This window comes from Lissotriton helveticus, chromosome 2_1, assembly GCF_964261635.1.
Source record: "Lissotriton helveticus chromosome 2_1, aLisHel1.1, whole genome shotgun sequence".
NCBI lineage: Eukaryota > Metazoa > Chordata > Amphibia > Caudata > Salamandridae > Lissotriton > Lissotriton helveticus.
This window is the reverse complement of record NC_136059.1, coordinates 1988919169-1988934492: the sequence shown is the minus strand read 5'-3', so window position 1 is coordinate 1988934492 and position 15324 is coordinate 1988919169.

The following is a 15324-nucleotide window of genomic DNA, read 5'->3' as shown; positions in this document are numbered from 1 at the left end:
GGAATTTGTCCCCGATTCCGACTTTCTCCAGGACCCGTTCTAGGTACGGCCAATGTACTCGGTCGAACGCCTTTTCAGCGTCGACCGCTAGCAGCAACCTCTCTCCGGGGACCCGAGAGGTCTTTTCTATGAGATGGACGATCCGTTTGGTGTTATCCACCGTCTGCCGTCCGGGAATGAACCCCGCCTGGTCCGGGTCAACAAGCCCCGGCAAGTGGGGGGCCAATCGGGCCGCTAGGATCCCAGTATATAACTTAAGATCTACATTCAAAAGTGTTATTGGCCTGTAGGAGCTGCACTGAGCCCTATCCTTCCCCGGCTTGGGGATGACCGTGAGGGACGCTCGCAGAAGGTCAGGCGGAATGGCGCCCGGCGTAGAAAAGGAGTTGAAGAGGCGGGTGAGAATTGGTGCTAGTGTCGTGCGAAATGTCTTGTGAAAGAGGGAGGTATAGCCATCTGGCCCTGGGGCCTTCCCATGTTTGAGTTTGGCAATGGCGGAGATCACTTCCTCTATACGGATATCCCTGTCCAGGTGTTCCGCCTGTGAGGGAGTCAGGGAGGGGAGAGTGACCGATTTTAGATAGTCTTCTGCCGTTCGGTCGTCTAAGGGGCTACCCGTATAAAGAGCTGCATAAAAGCTGCGGAAAGTGTCCGCTATTAGAGTATCCTCTGTGATCGGGGCTCCGTCAGGCCCAGAGAGCTCTTTCACCAGGTGCCGTTGGTGTGCCGCCCGAAGCCCATTAGCCAGGAGACGGCCTCACCTGTCTCCCCCAGTATAATAGGCGTGCCGAAGCCTCAGTGCCGCGTACTCCGCCCAGTCCATGTTGAGGGCCGCCAGGAACTTCCTCGCCACCTTAAGTTGCTTCCAGATTCTGGGGGCTCCCGTGCGTTGATGCATTTGTTCAAGTTCGCGGACTCGCTGGGTGAGCTCGTCACGTTTGCATTGTCGCTCCCTGTTTTCTGCAGAGGAAAGGGCCAAAAATTCTCCCCTAATTACTGTCTTCAGGGCCGCCCATTGCGTCGCCAGAGAGGTGTCGTGAGATAGATAGTCTCGGATAGTGTCCTGGATACGTGTCACCACCGCCTTTCTATGTAATAAAGTGTCTCGGAGACGCCAGACCCTGGCGGGGCACGCCAGCGGTGGTAACTGGATGGAGGTGTACACTGGTGCATGTTCCGACAAGGAGATAACCCCGATCTCCGTTGCGGTGGCCAGCGCGCACACTGGTCCTGTGACCAGGAGATGGTCTAACCTAGCATATGTTTTATGGGCATTGGAATAGTACGAATATTCCTTATCCTGGGGATGTGCGCGGCGCCAGAGGTCATGGAGATCCAGCTCCGCCATCCTATCCCTACACCCAGACGTGAACGCTCCCGCTTGGGGGGTGCGCTGGGCAGACCTATCCAGAGCTGTGTCAAAGACCATGTTGAAATCCCCCCCGAGGAGTATATGTCTATCTGGCGTGTCCGCAATGTCAGTCAGGGCCGAGTGGAGAAAGTGTTCCTGGTTGTCATTAGAGCTATAAAGGGACCCAACTGTAAATGTGAGGCCTCCTATCCTAAATCGATAAGCTAACAGCCTCCCTTTCTGTTCTGCGCAGTTGTGTAGGACCTTACCCTGAAAGTGCCGTGCCACTAGAATCGCCACCCTGCAGTCTTGTTGTGTGCAGAAGAAAAGAATTGAGTCGGGAATTTGTGAGAGCGAAGTCGGTGACAGTCGCGTGAAAGTAGATGAGTCACTTGCAACAAGCAAATATCTGCCTGGGTGTTTTCCAAGAGGGACAGTATCACGCGCCGTTTTATTGGGTTATTTAAGCCCCTGACATTAAGGGTCAAGACCATAAAGGTTGTGGGAGGCATACATGATAGTGGGGTCTAACACGCTGTTTCTGTGCCCTTGTGGTAGGTGGTGTAGATTGGTATCCCAGGGACCTGAGACCTGTAGATAGCACTGGACGACCCACACTGGAACCCCCCCTCCAGCCTTCCCTCTCCCCCCACCCCCTCCCCAACTCAACCAACCCTCCCGTCCCAACCCCCTCCAACCCCTTGCCCCAACACCAACCAATTCCCCCAAACCCCCTCACACTCCCACCAGCCCCCCCCCCCGAACAGCCCCGCAAAACACTACCCATAGTCTCGGGACTATCAGAACAGAGTCCAGGTCCGTAGAGTGTCAAAGTGGAGGAGAACGTGGCAGCGGCTGACTCAGCAGCCCCTCGACCCATCCCCCCAAACGGAGCTGTAGCATGAAGGCAAACCCCTTGATAGTAACACCTTACAGTTTGGCCGCTGTGTTGTCAACCACTTCCTGCACCGCCGCCTCTCGTTCCTGAGCAGCCGTGATGGGGTCAGGTTTCGGGAGAGACCTAGGGTACCGCCGTCGTCGCACAGTCTGCCATCCGTCGCTGCAGTGCCGTGTGGGGCCGTCCTGCGACCGACGCAGGGAGGCCTCCCTTGAACCAGCTTCTTCCGGGAGATCAATGTCTAGCAACGCACATGTGTCTCGGAGTGATCTGAGTTGGTGCAGTGTCCCCTTCCATTTGAAAATGAGGCGAAACGGGTGGCCCCAAGTGTAAGGCACTCCATTGTCTCTTAGGAAGTTCGTAGCAACTCTGAAGGCCTTCCGCTTCTGCAGGGTAATGGCGGAGAGATCTTGGAAGAGGGCCACGTGGTCTCCCCGGAAGTTGATCGGTTGTTTCAGTCGGGCCTCCCTCAAGATGCGCTCCTTCAGTGAGAAATCGGGGAGGAAAGCCAGTGTGTCCGGGGGGTGGGGGGGTGGGGCGATGCGCGGCGCGCCAATCCGACCCGATGTGCGCGGTCCATACGGATGTCGAACTCGCCAGGCTCCCCGAGGATCTCCCGGAACAGCTCCTGCAGGTAGGTGACGATGCTGTTCCCCTCTGATTTCAACGGAACTCCCCGGACTCGTATGTTGTTCCCCTGGGAGCGGTTCTCAAGATCCTCCGAGTGCGCCTGAAGGTCCACCTGTTGTTCCTGAAGGCGGAGGATCTCCTGTTGCAGCCATTCCACCTCCATGCTACGGGTCTGGTCCGCTTCCTCCACCGCTGCCACGCGTTCCCCCAGGCCGTCTATGTCTCGGCGCAACTCCTGCTGCTCTCCTGCCAATTCCTGTTTCAGGGCCTGGAAGTTGTCCCTCAGGGTGTTGAAGAGGGAGGCAAGAAAGGCCTTCGTGATGGGAGCAGACTCGTCATCCTGGCCTGGGGTGTTGACTGGCGCCTTAGGGGATGATGGCACTGGGGCCTTATCCCCTTTTGGGGCATTTTTGTGAAGCATGTCGACGATGTTGCGGGATCCCTCGCGTCCCGCGTTGGCCATAATGCCAGTGTTCTGCAATCACTGAAGGACCGGGGGGAGCTCCTCGGAAGGCCGCAAGTAGCACCACGGCAAAATCGGGAACAGGACTTGTGAGGCTTGCGAGCTCGTGTGGAGTTCTGGGAATGCGGAATGGGAAGCGAGAGTCCCCGTGACCACGTCGAACCTAGGGTGCAGGGTGGCTGGCGCTCCCCATTCGGGTGGGCTGTGTTCCCCTTATAGAGATTAGGAATTCTCGTAGCCGGCCAGTTGGAGTATGTGCTGGGTCCGAGGGGACAGCCGCCGGCACACTGCGTTCTCAAGGGTGACTCCGTCTTCCCCTGAGGCCCCGGGTGTAATGGCCGAGTATCGAGGGGTCAGCCGTGGAGGAAGTCGAGCGGGGTGGGTCGCTACCACCCCGGTACAGATATGGGCAATGTCCTCCCCCCTCGTGGGCGGCCACTGGTGTGCTCTCATAGTAGGCCCGAAGCCTGGGCCTCGATTTCAGGGCCCCGCTCAACCAGTCAAGCGAGCTGAGGGGGTACACTCCTCACCTGCCGATCCCAGGGCCGCCACCCGGCCGACCAAGCACCAGCGCGCAGCAACTCCGCCAATTCCGGGCCTCCGGTCGACGGTCGGGGCTCCTCCTGGACCGAGGCCCGGATGTCCGTCTCCTCTGCTGCCCCCGCACTGGCCGATTCTCTAGGCGTCGAGGCCAGCCGCCACACACCTGGCCCGGAGTCTCGACGGCCTGTAGATGTGCCTGCGACCACACCGGGCTAAGAGGCTGGGGCTCGGCTTCCTTTCCTTCGCGGGCTAGGCCCCAAGCCGGGGGCTCAAGTGCTGCAGCAGCCCGCCCGGCAGCTACCGGGCGCCAACTCCGGGCCTCCGGTCGACGGTCGGGGCTCCTCCTGGACCGAGGCCCGGATCTCCGTCTCCTCTGCCGCACCGTCCGATTCTCTAGGCGTCGGGGCCAGCCGCCACACACCAGGCCTGGAGTCTCGACGTCCTGCAGATGTGCCCGCGACCACACCGGGCTAAGAGGCTGGGGCTCGGCTTCCTTTCCTTCGCGGGCTAGGCCCCAAGCCGGGGGCTCAAGTGCTGCAGTAGCCCGCCCAGCAGCTACCGGACGCTACCGCGGCCGGCCCCAGCTGTACACCGGCCGTGGGAAGCCCGGGCCGTCAAGCCGTTGTCTCGGGGGCCGCCGCAGGTGACCTGCTGCTCGTTCCGCACTGGACCCCAGAGGCGCAGGAATCACACCAGGCGCCGGGCACACTCGGCCGCCATTTCGCAGCTTCACGCCGGCAGGGGCTCCCGCCGAACCTCCACATCTCCTGCGGGCAGTGCAGCTCAGAGCGTCGAGCGAAGAGCACCGGGGTAAGTACTGCACCTTTGGCCGTGTATTATGTGAGTTAGGGGGTAATGCACGCTATTAAAAGGGGGCGATACAGGGTTCAGGGCCGGGGAGCCTCGCAGGACACGTCTGGTCAGTCCGCCATCTTAGCCACGCCCCCTTTCCCATTTTAAATAATAACTTGCACATAAACCCCTGCTGCAAATGGTTGTTTTTTGCACAAAATTTTAATATCTGTGAAATTGCCCTCATATAAAACTTTAACATTAACAAATTGACTATGTACTTAACTAAATGTATGTATTGCAGTAACAATTTGACTATTCCATTATAATGGTGATCATCCTTTTATATATCCTGTTTCATTCAGTGTGGTTATTTTCTTCTTGCATATTTTTTGCACTCTACTCTTTGCTGCTAAAGGGGAAACGTAGATTCGGTCACAAAGGTTATTGATCTCTCTCTCTATAGAATAATTTGCACATAAACCTCTGCTGCTATGTGGTTATGACTTTTAGCAACAAAACTGTTAACTTTTATGAATTTCTCTTAAATTGAAGTTTTAATAATAACACATTGCCTAAGTATTTAACTCAATTTATTTATTGCGGTAAAGGATTTGAATATATAATTGTAATTTGACTATTTTGTTATATCTGTGACTATCTTCCATACATTCTGTTTCATTTTAATGTGGACCTCATTAGAGAGCCAAATCTTAATAAAAAAAGAATTGAATTGAATCCTGATTGAGATTGGCGGAGTAAAGTAAACTGTTCTAAGTATTCTGACAATTGAGTATTGACCACCTTCACCAACATTTTGGAGTTGGCTGGGAGCAATGAGACTGAATCTCAGCATCTGCAGAAGGCTTTTTAAGCAGAGGTTTGATGTTAGCCTGCGTCAAAATCTGTTGGACATAGGCTGATATCAGTGAGGAGTTAAGCAGAGACTATTGAGCTTTGACTAACATTTCAGGGTGCATGAGCCATCTGGGGAGTCCGACCTTCTATCAAAAATTGCTTGCTTGGATCCTATCAAGGTAATGTATGAATTTGAAATTGATCACGTTCTAACGACTTATGGAAAAACAAACTCATCACTCTCTTAAAATACATCAATGACATTTTTGTATAGTGGAAATGTACCAGAAACTGATTAATCTCAGCCATTGAACCATTGAATAACATGAACGATCACATCGAGTTCACCTATGATATCAGAAGCGAACATGTTACCTTCTTGGATGTATCAATATCAATAGTAAATCGGAGATTTGAGACTAACATCTACAGGAAGGAAACTGATCAAAACAACGTATTACACTTTAACAGCTCCCATCAGAACTCTCTCAAAGCACACCTTCCATACTCACAATTGCTAAGAGTCAAAAGGATTGTTTCTAACCCGGTTGAAGTGGGAGTTAATATGCTGGACATGACTGAATGATTTAGGAACAGATATTATACCCCTGAAACATTAAACAGAGCGGTAGCCAAATCATCCAACCAAACTCGTAACTAGTTATCAACTTCCCACAAAGTGCCTGTCAAATCCAACAAAGTAGTTCTGGTTCTCTACCAAAAGCACAGGACTCAAGAAAATCATCCACAAGCTTTGGCCAATGTCAGAGATGGAGTTGGATTTCAAAGGGATCTTTGAAGAATTTCCGATGTTTGCGTATGAACGCAGTAAGAATATCAAGGACATTCAAAGAGAGGATAAACAGAACCTAATTAACAAAGTGGCATACAAAGGAACTGTTCATTGTTTGAACTGCAACAATTACAACAGTGTCATTAAAGGAAACCATATTAACCACCCATTAAAAGGTACCAAGATCAGAATACACACAACAGCTATCTGAGGTTCGAAGAATGTAGTGTACCTGTTAAAGTGCCCATGTAGTTTGGTCTATGTGGGCAAAACAGAACGTAAAATCAAAGTCAGACTGAATGAACACAAGAGCAACATAAGAACTAAGAATACCAAGTCAGTGATAGCCACACACTTCATGGAGCATAATCACAGCATTTGCCAACTACGCTGTATGATATTGGAAACAGTTGATCTTAAAGATGGGAGAGATAACCCAATGTAAATTCTGCAATGTGAGACCTATTGGATCAAAAAACTGGGTACTATGCTGCCAAATGGACTGGATGATCGTATTGAATACAGTTGTTTTCTTTAAATATGCAAACGTTCGATGCCTTGTGCTAACATATTTTCATCCTTCTTTTTTAAAAAAAAGTCACATTCCGGTCTTATATAATTTTTAGAGCTGCATTAGTTATTTCTTTTGTCCCATCTGTAAATGTTTAGCTGCTTGACACTCATATTTCCAACATGGGGAGCTCACACCACATGTATATGCATGTCCTTCTTTAGTGTTCATGCATGCTCTTAACATCCAAAAGTACACACCTACTAACACTGGCAAAGAAGCAGGATGCGAGTTGGTGAACACACAGCTTTCCGTAAGTCGGATTAGTGTTACATTTTTAGATCAGTTGACTGGGGGTGAGTGTTTGATTTGCTCAAACGCTCCATCCATCATCCCCTTTTGTATCGCTTTGTTCGCCCTAAGTGTGGCAGGGTATGCTCAGATGTGAGTCCCTTGCTCACTTGGCCACTGGATTCAAAATAGCCTGGCTGATGAGGATTATGAATCCGAAACCGGTCCCAGGATGCTTGTTTCCGGTCCATGGAAGACATGGCTTGGCAATTCGGGCTGGACTGTTCCCAGGAGGCACAGGGTCAGACTGATTTGCATATAGCCATGTCTGAAATGGGGTGGCTGAGTGGGCTAAAGAATGGTGATGGATTAAACCCAGATCAGTTGACTGGGGGTGAGTGTTTGATTTGCTCAAACGCTCCGTCCATCATCCCCTTTTGTATCGCTTTGTTCGCCCTAAGTGTGGCAGGGTATGCTCAGACGTGAGTCCCTTGCTCACTTGGCCACTGGATTCAAAATAGCCTGGCTGATGAGGATTATGAATCCGAAACCGGTCCCAGGATGCTTGTTTCCGGTCCATGGAAGACATGGCTTGGCAGTTCGGGCTGGACTGTTCCCAGGAGGCACAGGGTCAGACTGATTTGCATATATCCATGTCTGAAATGGGGTGGCTAAGTGGGCTAAAGAATGGTGATGGATTAAACCCAGATCAGTTGACTGGGGGTGAGTGTTTGATTTGCTCAAACGCTCCGTCCATCATCCCCTTTTGTATCGCTTTGTTCGCCCTAAGTGTGGCAGGGTATGCTCAGATGTGAGTCCCTTGCTCACTTGGCCACTGGATTCAAAATAGCCTGGCTGATGAGGATTATGAATCCGAAACCGGTCCCAGGATGCTTGTTTCCGGTCCATGGAAGACATGGCTTGGCTGTTCGGGCTGGACTGTTCCCAGGAGGCACAGGGTCAGACTGATTTGCATATAGCCATGTCTGAAATGGGGTGGCTGAGTGGGCTAAAGAATGGTGATGGATTAAACCCAGATCAGTTGACTGGGGGTGAGTGTTTGATTTGCTCAAACGCTCCGTCCATCATCCCCTTTTGTATCGCTTTGCTCGCCCTAAGTGTGGCAGGGTATGCTCAGACGTGAGTCCCTTGCTCACTTGGCCACTGGATTCAAAATAGCCTGGCTGATGAGGATTATGAATCCGAAACCGGTCCCAGGATGCTTGTTTCCGGTCCATGGAAGACATGGCTTGGCAGTTCGGGCTGGACTGTTCCCAGGAGGCACAGGGTCAGACTGATTTGCATATAGCCATGTCTGAAATGGGGTGGCTGAGTGGGCTAAAGAGTGGTGATGGATTAAACCCAGATCAGTTGACAGGGGGGGGGGGGGGGGGGTTTGATTTGCTCAAACGCTCCGTCCATCATCCCCTTTTGTATCACATTTTAATGTCGGGCATGTGTATCGATAATATTCGCATAGGCATGATTTTAGTTATGGGTTCACAAGGTGGTAATTATTTAAATATTTATAATACTCGTAGAGAGCAACATTCATCCCAGGGAACATCACGGCACTAGGAAAGCAAAAACCTGTTTGAGAGCTGTTTAGCAACACAAAACATCAGCAATTAGGTCCTAAACAGCCATCCACTAGGCGTCAGCAATTGAGTCCTAAAAATAGCCACGTTTTCAGCTTCTTCCTAAACCTCATATGGTCGTCGGTGAGGCGAAGCTCTAAAGGAAGTTTATTCCAGAGTGCGGCCACCAGATATGAGAAGGAGCGACCCCCAGCTCTGACATTCTTTATGCTTCTAGTTTTAGCCAGATCGCGATTGCAAGACCTCAAGTCTCACAAGCGAACCTAAAATTCAACTTTGTCCTGCAGGCTTCTGGGGCCAAGTTTATGTGAAGCTCTATGCGCATAGCACCATTGTTTAAACTTGACCCGTTGTCACATAGGCTGCCAGTAAAGCTCCTTCAAACACCCTGAAGCAGAGCTGTACTTATTCTTGCTACAAACCAGCATACCTGCTGCATTCCAGGTTACTTGCAGTCGAGAGAATAAGTAGTCGGCCATACCAACATAGAGCGCATTCCCATAGCCCAATTTGCTGGTCAATAAGACCTGGGAAATGTTTTTTCTCCAGTTTAAAAGGATCCATATGAAAAGTCTCCTCAGTAATTTTTGCATGGCAAAACATTTACCACACAGTAATCGGACTTGATCTTGCATGGTTAATGCATTATCCACGAGGAATCATACATTTTTTTAGACCCATTTGGGCTCAGGAGCGGGACCTACTGACTGGGGACCAAGTTGCGTCCCAGACTAGTTGTGCTTCTCCAAAGAGAAGTATCTCTGATTTCTCTGCGTTTAGCTTCAAGCAATGATCTGTCATCCAATTCACAGTTTCTGGTACAGTTGATCAGGTTGCTGCTAGTGTCCTCAAATCTTTCTTCTATAGCTATCAGCAGCTGTGTGTCATCGGCGTAGGAACAGATATTAAACCCCCATTTCTTACCGATCATGGCCAAAGAAGAGACATAAGCATTTAAACAAGCATTTACAATGCAATGGTCTCGGCAATATTATAGGTAGAGCTATTGGCATTGCTCATTTTTTTTTTCTGTATCCCTAAATAAATGGCATTGTCATTTGTATTGGCAATAGCTTATTTGCTTGCATATGCGAGACCTATTGCATTAGCAGAGAGAAATTGAGGTAGTGAGATAGAGATAGAGTGAGGTAGTGAGATAGAGAGAGAGAGTGAGGTAGTGAAATAGAGATAGAGTGAGGTAGTGAGAGAGAGAGTGAGGTAGATAGTGAGTAAGGTAGTGAGAGAGAGTGAGGTAGTGAAAGAGTGAGTTAGTGAGGGAGAGGGATGTTTTGAGGTAGTGGGATAGAAACAGAGAGTGATGTTGTTAGGTAGTGAGATATAGAGAGAGTGAGGTAGTGAGAGAGTGAGGTAGTGAGATAGAGAGTGAGTGAGGTAGTGAGTTAGAGAGAGAGAGAGTGAAGTTGTGAGGTAGTGAGATATAGAGTGGGGTAGTGAGAGAGTGAGGTAGTTACGTTTTGAGAGAGAGAAGTTGTGAGGTAGTGAGATTGATAGAGTGGAATAGTGAGGTAGAGAGAGAGTGAGGTAGTGAGAGAGAGAGTGAGGTAGATAGAGAGTGATGTAGTGAGAGACAGAGAGAGTGAGGTAGTCCAAGAGTGAGTTTGTGAGGGATAGTGTTGTTAGAGGTAGTGAGATAGAAATAGAGAGTGAGGTTGTGAGGTAGTGAGCTGGAGAGAGAGTGAGGTAGTGAAAGAGATATTGAAAGTGAATTAGTGAGATAGAAAGAGAGTGTGAGGTAGTGAGATATAGAGAGAGTGAGGTATTGAGTTAGAGAGAGAGAGTGAAGTTGTGAGGTAGTGAGATAGAGATTGAGGTAGTGAGTGAGGTATTGAGGCTTTGATAGAGTGAGCTGTGAGTTAGTGAGATAGATTTAGTGGAGTAGTGATGTTGAGAGAGTGAGGTAGTGAGAGTGATAGAGTGAGTTAGAGAGAGAGAGTGAGGTAGGTAGTGATGGAGACAGAGTGAGGCAGTGAAAGTGAGAGAGTGAGAGAGTGAGATAGTGAGATAGAAAGAGATAGAGTGATGTAGTGATATAGAGAGTGAGGTATTGAGATAGAGATAGTGAAGTTGTGAGGTAGTGAGATAGAGAGTGATGTAGTGAGAGAGTGAGGTAGGGAGAGATAGTGATGTAATGAGGTATCGAGAGAGTTAGTTAGTGAGGTAGTGAGATAGTGATGTTGTGAGATAGAGAGAGTTGAGTAGGGAGGTAGCGAGAGAGAGTGAGTTAGTGAGAGAGTGAGAGTGAGTTAGTGAGAGAGAGTGTGTGAGGTAGTGAGAGAGCGAGTGAGGTAGGGAGAGAGAGTGAGCTAGTGATAGAGAGAGTCAACCACACACACATACAGACCCACCCACACAGAGCCACACACACACAAAGTTAATCACGCACACACACATACAGAGCCACCCAGACACACATACAGAGCTACCCACACACATATACAGAGCCACAGACATACACATACAGAGCCACAGACATACACACATACAGAGTCAGCCACACACATACAGAGCCACCTAACACACATACTGAGCCAGCCACATAAACATACAGAGCCACCCATACACACACACACACACACACACACACACACGCACAGAGGTATTGTCATTTACATTGCCAATAGCTTAATCGTTAAATAAATGGCATTGTCATTTACAATGCCAATAGCTTAATCGCTCGCATATGCATGACCTATTGCATTTACACCCACACAGAGCCACACACACAAAGCCACCCACACACACATACAGAGCCACCCACACAGAGTCATTCACATAGAGCCACCTACACAGAGCCACCCTCACCCAGACAGAGCCACCCACACATAGAGCCACCTACCAAAAAAGCTATCCACACAGAGCCACATGCACACACACGCACAGACAGAGCCACGCACAGACAGAGCCACGCACAGACAGAGCCACGCACAGACACACAGACAACATAAATGCAGTGTGTATGTGTTAGCTGATCACTGCATAAGTGAGTTAAAGAATGTGTTGAGGGTTTCACTTAACTCATTCAGCTGTAGTGCTTTAGGGACGAATTCTACTTGGAAGAGGTTTGATAACGTTCTTTAGACCCCCCAAAGAAACGTTTTGCTTCATTTGTGGGACCAATAAACGCTATTGCTACCTACACAATATAGATTTTTCACAAAAACTACAAAGCTGGTGCTTTTTAGTTCGTCAGTAAATGTGCAGTTTAAGTTGTGCCAAGCAGGAGTGTGCTTGTGCCCTCCGTCGTGCTGTGCGACTCTAAAAGGGGACATAAGTGGCACTCACGGTGGTTGTCAGGTGTTCTCCGGGACTATTGTCGCCAGCACAAAGGCCCCTTCCTCCATGGTGTCGAGCAGTATGGTGGCGGCCCGCATCTGGTCGCTGGTCGTCAGGTCCCTCCACGCACCCACGGCCTGCAGCTGCAGGAGGTCGTTTACTAACTCCACCATGGCTTGTGGAGCAGAGGAACAGGATCTGGACAAAAGTCTGGTGGGGCCGCGCGGGCTGTCAGGCATCTACTAAAACATTCTGTGTGATATGACTAATAATGTATGGATTAATAATAGGTATTAAACCCTAGCCTGCTCAATGCTCATCATGCCCCCAAATCAATAGTCCTATTTCCGGCAAGTCTTTTAAATTCACGTAAACACAACGTTTCTCAAAAAATACCTCTATGCAGGACAACCACCCATATCTGGCGGCACACACGGGGTAGCTAAGGATGCCCAAGGCACGGGCTTGCCCCCGTACCCTCTGCTCTCTCGGGCAGTGGAGGGCCACAGAAGATGCACTCTTGAGTAACAGAGAAAACAAGAAAAACTAGTGCAATCAGGGGGCAGAAGGCAAGAAAAACGAGTGCAATCAGGGGGCAGAAGGCAAGAAAAACGAGTGCAATCAGGGGGCAGAAGGCAAGAAAACGAGCACAATCAGGGGGGCAGAGGCAAGAAAAACGGCACAAACAGGGTGGCAGAGGCAAGAAAAACGGCACAAACAGGATGGCAGAGGCAAGAAAAACGGCACAAACAGGGTGGCAGAGGCAAGAAAAACGGCACAAACAGGTTGGCAGAGGCAAGAAAAACGGCACAAAGAGGTTGGCAGAGGCAAGAAAAACGGCAGAAAATTAGCTTCCGGGACGGCAGCTCAAAGCAGACATCTGAAAAATAACGTGGTCTTGTTTTTTTATTTTTATATAATAAGCTAATATCCTGGAAGCCAGCAACCAACGGAAGGAAGCCAGCCTTTGGTCCGAGACCTAAAAACCACCCCAAGATGATAGGATTCTTCCCTGCCAACCACAACACAGCCACGATCTACTCAGCTTCCAAAGAAAAGTGAGGCCAATTTTTAGCTGTGATAATTTGCTCAACACTGTCCCAATTATGAGACAGCAAGGCAGATGGTAACCCTGGCAAACGAGTCTGCAGCAAAACGTACAGTTCAGTACATGTCTCGAAGCAAATCGCTTAAGGATGACATCTCAGAAGTTATAAAGTCAAGGAAGGCATTAACTGGAAGGCATTACTAGGACCGGCTAACAGTGGTAAGAGGAGGTGTGACTGGAAAGACAGGCATCAATTTTTCACCCAGACATTCAGACATTAAAGCATGTAGGTCCGAAAAACACATGAAAGACGCACACGTTTACTGCTCTCCAGACTTACTGCGCAGTTCAGAGCCAAAAAAAGAATCCGCAGAAGTCATACATCCACTCCATATATCGGAATCAAGCTGGGAACCCCGCATACTCCTTGCTGATTTAGAACACCCCTTTTAAACGCCATGTTGGCGGAGGGAGGGGACCAGCCAAGAGACCACCACTCCTCCCAAAGGATGCGCACCCGACTTGTGACAAATGTAGATAAAAGAACACATTTCGCTGTAAAGGAAACTCCACTCCGGCACTCCAAGCTTCCCGGACTCTCGTGGTAAACCTGCTCGGCGCAGGTAAACAGTGGACTGGAGGGTGGGACCGTTGGCATGAGCTTGTCATTTGCGCCTCGTGTCCGCTTCTGCGCGTCCAGAAACACTGCAGCGCTTAGAGACGGTTTACTCTGTACACTGAGCTATAAACATGTCATAGGATATCCGTTCCGTCACCTAAACATTGAACCCCGAGCACTTGATTATACTGACGATTGTTGAGTGTGCTTTACAGCGTTTTTACGCGAGACGTTGGAGATAGACTAACCCTGTACAGTAATTTCCCCCATTCAAAAGTGATTTCAGTTTTACCACCCCCAGGTGGGTTAAAGAAGGAGTCGGTGCTTCTGTGTGCACACATTTCACCAGCCGGTACCAAACCCACTGCTCTAGCGTGCTGGTAACATCAGCGTATCTTGGACAAATGGTTCCCGGGGCGGGGGTCAGGCATCGGGGAGGGGGGGGGGGTCGGAGTGGTGGGAGCAGGGAGAGAAAGTTTTGTTTTAGAAGGGAGAGGCATGGGTTAGTGTCCGGTTTTGGGGGTTGGGGCTGAAGGAGTGGAGTACCCCCTCGGTCCGGTGCGTTTGGGCCAAGAAGGGGGTTGGTCGTTTTTTGAAGGGGAGGGTGCGATTCTGAGGTGCTGTCTTGGTGCCGTCAGACCTCCCTGAGGTCACTAGTGGCCTTACGGGTCCTTGAAGACCCCACCAGCGTTGGTGCAAACACGACCAGAGTGGGGGTCCGGCTGCAGAAGCCACACGGGGTTGTTGTGTGGTTTTAGAAGTAAAGGGAATTAGAAGAAGGACTACTGCATGGCACGACAGTCTGCCGCCACACATGGAAAGCATGCTGACCGTAGGCATGGGCTGGGGTCTTAATGGAGATAGACTAACCCCGTACAGTAATTTCCCCCATTCAAAAGTGATTTCAGTTTTACCACCCCCAGGTGGGTGAAAGGAGGAGTCGGTGGTTCTGTGTGCACACATTTCACCAGCCGGTACCAAACCAACTGCTCTAGCGTGCTGGTAACATCAGCGTATCTCGGACAAATGGTTCCCGGGGCGGGGGTCAGGCATGGGGGGGGGGTCGGAGTGGTGGGAGCAGGGAGAGAAAGTTTTGTTTTAGAAGGGCGAGGCATCGGTTAGTGTCCGGTTTTGGCGGTGGGCGCTGAAGGAGTGGAGTACCCCCTCGGTCCTGTGCGTATGGGCCAAGAAGGGGGGTGGTTGTTTTTTGAAGGGAGGGTGCGATTCTGAGGTGCTGTTTATTGATGAGTTTTAATACAAAGTGATAAACTTTACCTCAGAGTGATGGAAGAGAAACGTAACAAGCAACATTCACACACTCTAAAACTAACAATGTGTAAAAGAGAAGCCCAGAACTGGTGCATTGCATCACTGGTGACCTGGAGTCACCTGGAAGCCTTTCCAGAGCCACGTCTCAGCCCTGGGGTGTTCACCCCTTCCAAATATGTCCGTAGCTGGTGAGGGAAGTGACAAGCCCTCTCCACCAGCTGCGCTCCTCGCACGGCACCCCACTCGGCCACTCCCCCCCCAATAACACTTCACAACACTCAAACAGAAACAGGGATAAGCTACTACCAGGGGCTGGGGTGTGGGTTTAGCTCTGAACGTTGCATGGAAATACAAGTTTGAAATCGA